At 46.2% G+C, this 12,861-nt stretch overlaps 1 protein-coding gene across 13 annotated transcripts in view; it reads left to right on the top strand.

The window, feature by feature from the left end:
* The window catches only part of akap9 (A kinase (PRKA) anchor protein 9), a 332,810-nt gene that overhangs the window by 80,205 nt on the left and 239,744 nt on the right, over window positions 1–12,861 (top strand). The window lies entirely within an intron of this gene.

Raw genomic sequence — 12,861 nt, 5'->3', positions numbered from 1 at the left:
TTAGTGTTGTACAACCCTCACAGAAAATATTTCTCCTCTTCTCTGTCCTAAAAGGGCGATCCCTTATTTTAAAACGAGGCTTCCTACTTCTGAACTCACCCACAGGAGGAAACATCTTTCCATGTTCACCTTGTCAAGCCCATTGAGGATCTTAAGTACTTAATCAAGTTACCCCTCACTCTTCTAAACTCAAGTAGAAACATGCCCAGTCTGTCTAAGCCAGGGATGGGCAAACTACGGCCAAAGGTCTTTATGCGGCCCACCAAGATCAAGTCATAAAAAAAAACATTTTAAAAAAAAAAAACATTTATATTTTTTTATAAGGTTAATGGGGGGGGGGGGGCTGTTGGGTTACTGGTATAGGATGGATACGTTGACTTGAGTAGGGTGATCATTGCTCGGCACAACATCGAGGGCCGAAGGGCCTGTTCTGTGCTGTACTGTTCTATGTTCTATATGAGGCGCCCAGAATCATAACCGGGTGAAGCGCCATTTTTGAAAAGTAGAGAAAAAGAGGGCTAAAGGCAGGATGCCGCCGGGGGAAGCGCTGAGGTATATGCCGCACGCTAATTGGTTACAACCGGGACTATTAATTAATATACTATGCGGCCCTTTAAAATTGTGAATTTCTGAATGTGGCCCTTGCACAGAAAAGTTTTCCCACCCCTGGTCTAAGCATTCCTCACAAGATAATGTACTCGTTCCAGATATCAAACTAGTAAACCTCCTCTGAAACACTTCCAAAGCATTTATATCCTTCTTTGAATAAGACAAAATGGCATGCAGTATTTGAAATGTAGTCACATGAATGCCCTGTATAACTAAAGCATAACATTGTTACTTTTTATGTTCAAGACCTCACTTAATAAAGAATAGCATTCCATTTGTCTTCTTAATCACTTGCTATGCTTGCATATTAACTTGTGACTCATGCACTAGAATATCTAGATACCTCTGCATCTCCGAATTCTGTGGTCATTCCCCACATATCCAAGGATATGTGTCCGATCGAAAGGTCAGGCAATTGGGAAAAGGGGACGGGGTTGCATTGTTAATAAGGAATGAAGTTAAATCGATAGGAAGCAGCGATATAGGATCAGAAGGCATAGAATCTCTGTGGATAGAGTTGAGGAATTGCAAAAGTAAAAAAGAGTTATGCACAGACCCCCTAGCAGTAGTCAGGATGTAGGGCAGAAAATAAATCAGGAAATCGAAAAGGCATGTAAAAAAGGCAATATTACAATAATCCTGTAGGGGCTGGGTTAGCACAGGGCTAAATCACTAGCTTTGAAAGCAGGCCAGCACATGGTTCAATTCCCGTATCAGCCTCCCTGAACAGCCGCCGGAATGTGGCGACTAGGGGCTTTTCACAGTAACTTCATTTGAAGCCTACTTGTGACAAGCGATTTTCATTTCATTTTAATTTCATAATCATGGGAAGCAGGTGGACTGGGAAAATAAGGTTGGTAGTGGATCCCAAGAAAAGGAATTTGTGGAATTTCTAAGAGATTGGTTTCTGGAGCGGCTCATGACAGAGCCTACTAGGAACAGGCAATTCTGGATTTGATGATGTGTAATGAGGCAAACTTGATTTGGGAACTTAAGGTGAAGGAACCCAGTGACCACAATATGATAGAATTTACCCTGCAGTTTGAGAGGAATAAGCTGCAATCAGATGTAATGGTATTACAATTAAATAAGGGTAACTACAAAGATATGAGTGAGGAGCTGCTGAGAGTTGATTGGAAAAGGAGCCTAGCAGGGAAGCCAGTGGAACAGCAATGGCAGGTGTTTTTTGGGGTTATTTGGGAGGCACAACAGAAATTCATCCCAAGGAGGAGGAAACATGCTAAGGGGAGGACAAGGCATCCAAGGCTGACGAGGGAAGCATAAAAGCAAAAGAAAAAACATACAAAGTGGTGAGGATTAGGGGTAATCTAGAGGTTTGGGAATCCTTTAAAAGTGTGCAGAGGACAGCTAAAAAAGCAATAAGGGGGGAGATATGAAATATGAGTGCAAGCTAGCTAGTAATACAAAAGAAGATGGAAGAATTTTTTCAATATATAAAAGTTAAGAGAGAGGCAAAAGTAGACATTGGACCACTGGAAAATGTGGCTGGAGAAGTAATTGCAGGAAACAAAGAAATGTGTTGCTCGTTCTGGTGAGTGTGCTTTACACTCAATTGGCTCTGTTTTATTACCTTGCTCTAGAGTCGCCAGATATCTTTATGATACCACCACGAGGTTTAAGTTCAAGTGCTGATCAATAACTCGGTACACCAATTAGTAAGGTTCAAATCAAAACACGTTTATTATATACACAGTTAATCGCTACTCATGCATAAACACTACAAAACTAGACTATCTCTACCACTACAGGCCAATACTTATCTTTGGAAAAGAACCCACTGGGTCAGGGAACAATGGCCTCTTGTTCAATCCTGGGCTGCAGGCTTCCAACTGGTACGGACTAAGGGTCAGGAGCGCCTATCTCGTGGCGTGCGTTGACTGGACACTTGTCGGTGTAGCTGTTAGCTAGGCCTCTCCTCACGGTCAAGAGTTCTTCCAAGCTGCTAAGATGTTCTGCTGGGAGGGCCGGCTAAGAGACTGAATTGAACTTGGGACCTGCCTTTTATAGGCCCCAGGGGCTTCGCGCCCTTTTGGGCGGACCCCGTTCCTGCCTCCAATCGATTGGATCACGTACCAATCGATCGGTTTGAATTCCCCCAATACTGGGGCAGTTCCCTGATCGCTGGGCGTTCCTTGGGTGCTCGTTACCCTCTTTTGTCCTGGACTCCTGCTGGCGCCGAGGAGTCTGACTTGTTTTGACCGTTCTCGATTGTTACCATTGTGCCCGGGAATCGCTCATTAATAGTCAGATTGCTGGTTTCAATGCTGTCTGCTTTCTGCGAGTCGAATATACAGGAAAACTTTGCAAGCTGCTTGCTTCTCTGAGCCTGTCCATTTTTCCCTGCGTTCTTTGCGAATCTTCATCTTAAATTAGGGAAGTGGCCAACACAGGTGGCTACAAATGGCAGAGGGACTGAATAGATACTTTACACAGTCTTAACGGTGGAAGACACCAGTGGGATGCCAGAGCCCCAGGAGAATCAGGGGCAGAGGTGAGTGCAGTGACCATCACTGAGGAGAAGGTTCTGGGGAATCTGAAGGTGGTTAAATCACCTGAACCAGATGGACTACACCCCAGGGTTCTAAAAGAGATAGCTGAGGAGATTGTGGAGGCATTGGTGGTGATCTTTCAGGAATCACTGGAGGCAGGAAGGGTCCCAGAGGACTGGAAAGTGGTTAATGTAACACCGCTGTTTAAGAAGGGAGGGAGGCAGAAGATGGAAAATTATAGGTCAATTAGCCTGACATCGGTCATTGGTAAGATTTTAGAGTCCATTATTAAAGATGAGATCGCAGAGTACTTGGAAGTGCATGATAAAATAGGACTGAGTCAGCATGGCTTCGTCAAGGGGAGGTCATCGCTGACAAATCTGTTAGAGTTCTTTGAGGAAGTAACAAGAAAGTTAGTCAAAGGAGAACCAGTGGACGTGATTTATTTAGATTTCCAGAAGGCCTTTGATAAGGTGCCGCATAGGAGATTGTGAAATAAGTTAAGGGGCCATGGTGTTAAGGGTAAGATCCTGGCATAGATATAGGATTGGCTGACTGGCAGAAGGCAGAGAGTGGTGATAAAAGGGTCTTTTTCAGGATGGCAGTCAGTGACTAGTGGTCTGCCTCAGGGGTCTGTGCTGGGACCACAACTTTTCACAATATACATTAATGATCTGGAAGAAGGAACTGAGGCACTGTTGCTAAGTTTGCAGATGATGCAAAGACCTGTAGAGGGACAGGTAGTATTGAGGAAGCAGACGGGCTGCAGAAGGACTTGGACAGGCTAGGTGAGTGGGCAAATAAGTGGCAGATGGAATACAATGCGGAAAAGTGTGAGGTTATGCACATGGAAGGAGGAATGAGGCATAGATTATTTTGTAAATGGGGAGATGGCTTAGGAAATCAGAAGCACAAAGGGACTTGGGAGTCCTTGTTTACGATTCTCTTAAGGTTAATATGCAGGGTCAGTCGGCAGTTCGAAAGGCAAATACAATGTTAGCATTCATGTCGAGAGGGCTCGAATACAAGACCAGGGATGTACATCTGCGGTTATATAAGGCTCTGGTCAGACACCATTTGAAGTATTGTGAGCAGTTTTGGGCCCCATATCTGTGGAAGAATGTGCTGGCCTTGGAAAGAGTCCAGAGGAGGTTCCCAAGAATGATCCTGGAAATGAAGAGCTTGTCATAGGAGGAACGGTTGAGGACTCTGGGTCTGTACTCGTTGAAGTTTAGAAGGATGAGGGGAGATCTTATTGAAACTTACAGGATACTGCGTGGCCTGGATAGAGTGGGCGTGGAGAGGATGTTTCCACTTGTAGGAAAAACTAGAAGCAGAGGACACAATCTCAGACTAAAGGGACGATCCTTTAAAACTGAGATGAGAGGGAATTTCTTCAGCCAGGGTGGTGAATCTGTGGAACTTTTTGCCGTAGAAGGCTGCGGAGGCCAAATCACTGAGTGTCTTTAAGACAGAGCTGGATACGTTCTTGATCAATAAGGGGATCAGAGGTTAAGAGGAGAAAGCAGAAGAATGGGGATGAGAAAAATATCAATGACGATCGAATGGCGGAGCAGACTCGATGGGCTGAGTGGCCTAATTCTGCCCAAGTCTTATGGTCTTATTAAAGTGCCATATGACCATAAAATCCCTGCAGTGCAGAAGAAGGCCATTTGGCCCATTGAGTCTGCACCAACCCACTGAAAGAGCACTCTACTTTTCTCACTTCCCTGCCCTATCCCTCTAACCCCGCTCATTGATCATGACCATGCCACCTAACCTACACATCTTTGGACTGTGGGAGAAAACCCCTGCACGTGCAAGCTCCACACAGACAGTCATCCATAGCCGGAATTGGACCGGCCTGGTGCCCTGAGGCACCAGTGCTAATCATTCTGCTACTGTGCCGTCCTGCAGTGTAAGCAGATGGAACTAGTTAGGTGGAGCTTTATGACATGGTAAAAATTTCTAACCAATATTTACTATGTGACCGCAAAAAATTGAGTCCATCAAAACCTAACTATTCTAATGTATCTTTTGCTGGTCTTCATCCTTTCGTCCTTTGGGCAACCAAGTTTTACATCACCTCTAGCTTACTATGTCCTGACCTGCATTAAATCTTGTTGACCTCTCATACGTGTGTTCACTGACTTACAAATGCAAGAATGACAAATTTCAAATAATCACAATTTATATTACTGGAGAAAAGGGTACTGATTGGTTGGCATTTAGGCTCAAATTGGCCGATGCATTGCCATGGAGAAAGCAGAGAGGAACATTGGGCTCCCAAGTTCTGGGGCAGTTAAAAAAAAATGGACAAAACTTAAATATTTTTTGTTCCAGAGAACAGGTACCTCTGTATGTTGCTTCAAACAACCATAAATGAGCCATGCTATGAGCTTGATGGATTATCTTAAATTGGCTGTTGGTGTAACTATTAGTCACACTCAGGATTGTTAAACCAACGACGCCTAATTGCAGATTCGCATCCAAGAGTAAACATTTTGCCTTGGGTTTTGCAAGTGTGAGCTGGTTGACTGTCATCCAGTATTCTGCCTATTTGCTTGTTCTGTTGCGGAGGGTTTGAACTTACTTGGCATGGGGCTGGGATCCTGAGAGAAGGTTCAGCAGCGAGGTGCACAGCCACATCCAAGTGAGTCAGGAAGGCATAGAATTTCATAAGGGTGTTTGGCAAGATTGAATGGTACTTACTTTAATGCCAGGAGTCGGACGAACAAGGCAGATGAGTTGAGGGCACAAATTAAAACATGGGGGTATGATGTCATTGTTGTAACGGAGACTTGGTTAAGAAAGAGGCATGATTTTCTGCTCAATATTCCAGGATATAGGGTACTCAGGCGAGACAGAAGGAGGTAAAAGGGGAGAGGGTGTCGCAATTTGGATCAGGGAATCAATTACAGTAGTAAGAAGGGAGGGTATCATCGAATCATTCATAGAATCATAGAATTTACTGTGCAGAAAGAGGCCATTCGGCCCATCAAGTCTGCACCAGCTCCTGGAAAGAGCACCCTACCCAAGCTCACACCTCCACCCCATCCCCATAACCCAGCAACCCCACCTAACACGAAGGGCAATTTTGGACACGAAGAGCAATTTAGCATGGCCTATCCACCTAACCTGCAGATCTTTGGACTGTGGGAGGAAACCCACGCGCACACAGGGAGAATGTGCAGACTCCGCACAGACCCAAGCCGGGATTCAAACCTGGGACCCAGGAGCTGTGAAGCAATTATGCTAACCACTATGCTACCGTGCTGTCCTCATCCTGCATCTTAGAAGGCTCTTCAAATAAAGCCATATGGGTGGAACTTGAAAACCCAAAAGAACAATCACATTGCTGGGTCTGTTTCATAGGCCCCCTAACAGTCTGAGAGAAGTAGAAGAGCAGATATCTAGATAAATTTCAGAGCAATGTAAAAGTAGTAGGGTAGTGATGGTGGGGGATTTCAAATTCCCCAATATTAACTGGGGTAGTCATAGTGTAAAAGGCTTAGAGGGAGCGGAATTCTTAAAATGCAGCCAGGTGAACTTTTTAAGTACGTAGAAGGTCGTACAAGAGAGGGGGCGGTCCTGGACAACGTTAGGTAATGAGGTGATCAAATAGTTGAAGTATCAGTGCTGTGTGGCGCACTCTGCCTCAAGGCGCCGAGGACCCAGGTTCGATCCTGGCCCCAGGTCACTGTCCTTGTGGTGTTTTCACATTCTCGTCGTGTCTGCATGGGTATCACCTTCACAACCCAAAGATGTGCGGGGTAGGTGGATTGGCCATGCTAAATTGCCCCTTAATTGGAAAAAGAAAGAATAATGTACTCTAAATTTATAACAAAAAAAGAAGTATCAGTGGGGGAGCATTTTGCAGACAATGATCATAAGATTGTTATGGAAAAGGGCAAGAATGGTCCTGAAATCAAAGTTCTAAACTGGGGGAAGAAAAATTTTAATAAGATCAGATATGATTTGGCCATACTACACTGGGAGCAGACACTTTCAGGTAAATCTGTGACAGAACAGTGGGCCGCGTTAAAGAGGAAATAAGGAGAGTACTGGGCCAACATATTCCAATCAAGAAAATGGGAGGGACGAACAAATTGAGTGAACCCTGGATATCGAGGAATATACAGTATTGGATAAGGAGAAAAAGGGAGGCTTATGGCAGACATTGTGCGCTCAAAACAGCAGAACCCCTCGAGGCATATAGAATTTGTAAGAGGGAACTTAGAAAGGACATTAGGAGCACAAAAAAAGGATATGAAAGGATACTGGCAGGTAAAATAAAGGAAAATCCTAAGTTGTTTTACAAGTGCATTAAGAGTAAAATACTAACTAGGGAAAGAGTGGGGCCCAATAAGGACCACAGAGGTAATTTGTGTGTGGAGCTGGAGGACTAGGTAGGGTTCTAAATGAATACTGTGTGTCGGTGTTCAATAGTGAAAGGGCCGGTGTGGGTAAAGCAATCTGGGAGAAGGACTGTGATATAATTAAAGGAATTAACATGGACAGAGAGGAGGTTTTGAGTGATTTGTCATGATTAAAAATAGACAAATCGCCAGGGTCAGATAAAATGTATTCCCGGCAGGGGCAGCACGGTGGCAGGGGCAGCATGGTGGCACAGTGGTTAGCATTGCTGCCTACGGCGCTGAGGACCCGGGTTCGAATCCCAGCCCTGGGTCACTGTCGGTGTGGAGTTTGCACATTCTCCCCGTGTCTGCGTGGGTTTCACCCCCACAACCCAAAAGATGTGCAGGATAGGTAGATTAGGCACTCAAAATTGCCCCTTAATTGGAAAAAATAATTGGGTACTCTAAATTAAAAAAAAATTTTTTTTATTCCCGGCTGTTGAGTGAGGCAAGGGAGGAAATAGTAGGGGTGCTGGCAGTGATTTTCAATTCCTCTCTGGCCACGAGAGGTTCTGGAGGATAGGCAATGTGGTACCATTATTCAAGAAGGGATAAAGCAGGAAACTGAGAGACAATTAATCTGTATTTGGAGAGTCAGGGGTTAATCAAGAACAGTCATAAGAGGAGACCATATCTGACCAATTTGATTGAATTTTCCAAAGAGGTGACTAGATGTATAGATGAAGGCAATGCATTTGACGTAGTCTATTTGGACTTCAAGATTTTTGATAAGCTCCCACATGGGAGACTGAAAGCGAAGGTCAGAGCCCATGGGATCCAAGGAAATTTGGCAAATTGAATCCAGAATTGCCAGAGGTGATCAGAAGTGGAGGGTAATAGTTGAGGGATGTTTTTCTAACTGGCAGCCTGTGTCCAGTGGGGTTTTGCAGGGGGCGTACTGTTTGCTGTTTATATAAATGATTTGGAGATGAATGTAGAAGGTTTCGCGGATGATACAAAAATTGATGGGGTGGTAAAGAGTGAGGATGTTAGCTTTATATTGTAGGAGGACATAGACAAGCTGGTCAGATGGGTTGATCAGTGGCAAATTGAATTCAATCCAAATAAGTGTGAGGTGATGCAATTGGGCAGGACAAACGAGGCAAGGGAATACACGATAAACAGCAGGACCCTGGGAAGCACCGAGGATCAGGGGGACCTTGGTGTTCATGTACGCTGGTTACTTGAGGTAGCAGGTCAGGTAGATACAGTGATTAAAAAGGCGTATGGTATACTTGCCTTTATTAATCAAGGCATAGAGTTTAAGAGCAGGGAGGTTATACAGGAACTATATAAAATGTTACTTAGGCTCCAGCCAGAGTATTGTGTTCAGTGGTGGCACAGTGGTTAGCACTGCTGCCTCACAGCTCCAGGGACCCGGCCTCGGGTGACTGTCTATGTGGAGTTTGCACTTTCTCCCCATTTCTGCGTGGGTTTCCTCTGGGTGCTCTGGTTTCCTCCCACAGTCCAAAGATGTGCAGGCTAGGTGGATTGGCCATGCTAAATTGCCCCTTAGTGTCCAAAAAAGGTTAGGTGAGTTTACTGGGTTATGGGGGTAGGGTGGAGGCATGGCTTAAGCTTAAGCAGGCTGCTCTTGCCAAGGGCCGGTGTAGACCCGGTGGGCCGAATAGCCTCCTGCACTGTAGGGATTCTATGATTCTATGAATTCTGGAATCTATATTATAGGAGGGATGTGATAGCACTGGAAAGAGTGCAGAGGAGATTTACCAGGATATTGCCTGGGCTGGAGAGTTTCAGCTATGAAGAGAGATTGGATAGACTGGGATTGTTTTCCTCGGAGCAGCGGAGACTGAGGGGGAACATTGATATGTATATAATTATGATGGGTATAGATAGAGCAGACAGTAAGAACCTTTCCCCCTTCGTGGAGGAACCAATGACCAGGGGGCACGTATTTGACTGATACGTGACCCACATTAATATGGTCAACTCTTAACTGTCCTCTCCCACAGCCAGAAAGTGACTCAGTTGTATAAAGATGGGCAGTAAATGTGGCTTTTTCAGCCATGCCCATATCTCGTGAATGAATAAAAGAAATTTGGTATCACCATTACATTTTGATCACTAAAATGTTTTCAAGTTGCAGGTTTGTGTTTGAAATTCATTGCCTATAAATATATGTACTTCATACACTCTTTTAATGGAATGTTTTGTTTCAAGTTATCATCTTCTAAAGTAAAAGCAAAGTATTGTGGATCCTGGAGATCTGAATTTAAATAAATGCTGGAAAACCCAGGTCTGGCAACATCTGTGGAGAGTGAGTGTCATATTGACTGGAAACTTTAACTCTCTTTAGAGATATTTTATTCCAAACACAAGCAATAACATCAATTCTGCATTCGCCCTAAGCACGATATACAGTTTGCACGTTTTCCCCCTTCTAATCCCCCCTCTGGCGACAAACAGCTCCTAAAATATTGTCATGAATGGCCTCCACCATACCTCGGAGTCCTCGTCTGACCCCCTTAAGGCAGATCTGATCTCCTCAACCTGAAGCTCATACAAATTTCCCAGCCAAACCACAACCTCCCCAGGTGGCGTACCTGTCCTCCAGTTCAAAATAATCCATCGCCGGGCAATCGGAGAGGCGAAGGCCACAACATCGGCCCCCTTTCCCTCCAGTAGCTCCAGCACCTCTGACACTACAATGATCACCACCATATTGTCCGGCTTCACCTCAACCTCTACTACCGTCGATAGGGTCCTGAACACCGCCTCCCAATTACACTCACATCCCGAGAACATGTGAGCATGATTCGCCGGCCCTTGGCCGCACTTCTCGCATCCATGTGTTACGCCCCGGAAGAAACTCACTCATCCAAGCCCAAGTAATGTGGATCTTGTGCACCACTTTAAATTGTATCCGACCCATTCTTGCACAGGAGGAGGTTTGAGTTTACCCGCCTCATCACCTCACACCAGAGTCCCCATTCTAACTCCCTCCCCATCTCCTCATCCCACATCCGTTTGATCCTTTTCTCTAATGCTTGCTGTGCTCTCCCAACCAACCACCCAGAGATATCCCCAATCTTGCCTTTCCCACCTTATCTGACAGCAGAATTATCTCCAGTATCATGCATTCTGGAAATTGGAGGAACGAAGGCAGCTCCTTTCAAGCAAAGTCCCGCACTGCCAGTACCTGAACTCGCTCCCCCCACAGAAACTCAAACCTCACCCGCTGTTCCTCCAGCCCCACAAACCTCCCCTCTGAGAACATATCCCTGACCCGGTCCAACCCTTCCTCCCTCCACACTGCCTCTCTCTCTGTCTGTCATCCTCAGCACCTTCTCCGCCAACAAAAATTCCAAAATTAGCGCCTCCACTCTCGGAAAACGTCTTTAGGAAGAAAAATCGGGAGGGACTGAAATACAAACAGAAACCTTGGCAACATGTTCACCTTCACCATCCGCACACTCCGCGCCAATGTTAAGTGCAGCTTAGCCCACCTTTTAAGATCCCCTTGACCTCCTCCACTAAGCCCGTCAGTTACCAATGTATTGTGGCTCACTCATGCATTACCAAAACCGCTCTCGTTCCACCTTAAATGGCAGAGCCCCCAGGTTCTCCCCCACCCCGCAGATTTCACTGGAAACACCTCACTTTCCCCCACGTTTAATTTGTAGCAAACCTCGGTGCAAACCTACCCAAAATCTCAAACAGATCCTCCACCCTACCTGGTCAAATGCCTTCTTCGTGTCCATAGACACTGTAACCTCCGGCTCTTGTCCCCCTGACAGCATCATAACTACATTCAAAAATCTCCTAATATTACTAGAGAGCTGCCTCCCCTTCACAAAACACGTTTGGTCGTCCGAGACCTCGCACCGGCACACACCCCTCCACCCGATATGCCAACACCCTTGCCGGGACGTTCATGTCAATATTTACAGTGAATTGGGCCTGTAGGACCCACACTCCAATGGGTTCTTCCCCTTTTTCGGGATTAAGGAAACCTGCGTCAAAGGAGCCGGCAGCTCCCCCTTTTCCACTGCCTCACTACACATGCCCAACAAGTGGGGGGCCAGCTCCATCGCGACCTGTTTATAAAATACTGCTGGAAAGCCATCTGACCCCGGTGCCTTCCCCGCCTGCACCCTACCAATGCACTCTATCACCTTCTTTAACCCCAACGGCTCCTGCAGCACCTGCCTCTTCCCCTCCAACTCTGGCCATCCAGAAAGCGCCCTATATCCGCCTCCTTCCCTACCGGCTCGGCCCTGTGAACCCCTCATAGCCTTAAACACCTTGTTTATCCTCTACGGGTCCGACACTACATCTCCTCCTCCCCGTCCCCTAGCTGAAGAATTTCCCTTGACACTGCCTGACACCACAGCTGATGGGCCAGAATACAACTCGCCTTCTCCCCATACTCATACTGCACTCCCCCTTGCCCTCCTCAGCTGACCCATCATCCTTCCCGTCGTCAGGCGGCCAAACAGCCCTGCAACTTTTTTTTTTCCTGCCAACAGCTCCTTCGAGGGGCCACCGAATATTTCATGTCCACTGCAATTAAGTCGTCCAAAAAATGCCTGTACTCCTCCTTCATGCTATCCCTGTGGGCCTTGAACAAAATAATCCCCCCCCACCCCCCGGACCACCACTTCCAAGGCTTCCCAAAATGTAGCTACCGACACCTGCCCATTCTGATTAAGCTCAACATAGTTCCTAATCGCCATTCTCACCTTCCCACAGAACACCTTATCGGCCAAAAGTCCCAAATCCAACCTCCATCCCGGCCTCTGCGCCTATCCCAAACAAAGTCTCACATCTAAATTGCAAAGCGTGGTCCGAAATCACTATTCCTGCATACTCTGCCCCTACTACCCCCATTAGCATTGCCCGGCTCATTGCAAACAAATTGACCCTGGAATAAACCCTAGACACATGTGAAAAGAAGGAGTACTCCCTCTCTCCCGAGTGCCCAAACCACCATGGATCCACCACCCCCATCCTCTCCATAAACCCTCCCAACTCTTGCACTGTTCTTGACCTCCCCGTCAACATAGGGCGGACCTCCATGACCTCCAGCTCAACAAGATGGCAAGCCCCCATGACTTTGAATCAAACCCCGAGTGAGGCACTTGCCCAACCTGATCTGATCTTTCACCTGCTGATGCGTCTCCTGCAAGAAAATCACGTCCACACTCCAGCTCTTCAGTTGTGTGAACACCCGGGACTTTTTAACTGACCCATTTTACCTGCAGACGTTCCATGTAATAATTCTCACCAGAAGCTTCTGCTTCCCCTCTCCCCTAATGTCCACCATCATCACCCCTAGGCTCTGCCCCCATCCCATTCTGAAT

The sequence above is a fragment of the Scyliorhinus canicula genome, chromosome 5 (genome assembly GCF_902713615.1).
Source record: "Scyliorhinus canicula chromosome 5, sScyCan1.1, whole genome shotgun sequence".
NCBI lineage: Eukaryota > Metazoa > Chordata > Chondrichthyes > Carcharhiniformes > Scyliorhinidae > Scyliorhinus > Scyliorhinus canicula.
The sequence above is the reverse complement of the archived record's forward strand: the minus strand, read 5'-3'. Positions and strand labels throughout refer to the sequence as shown.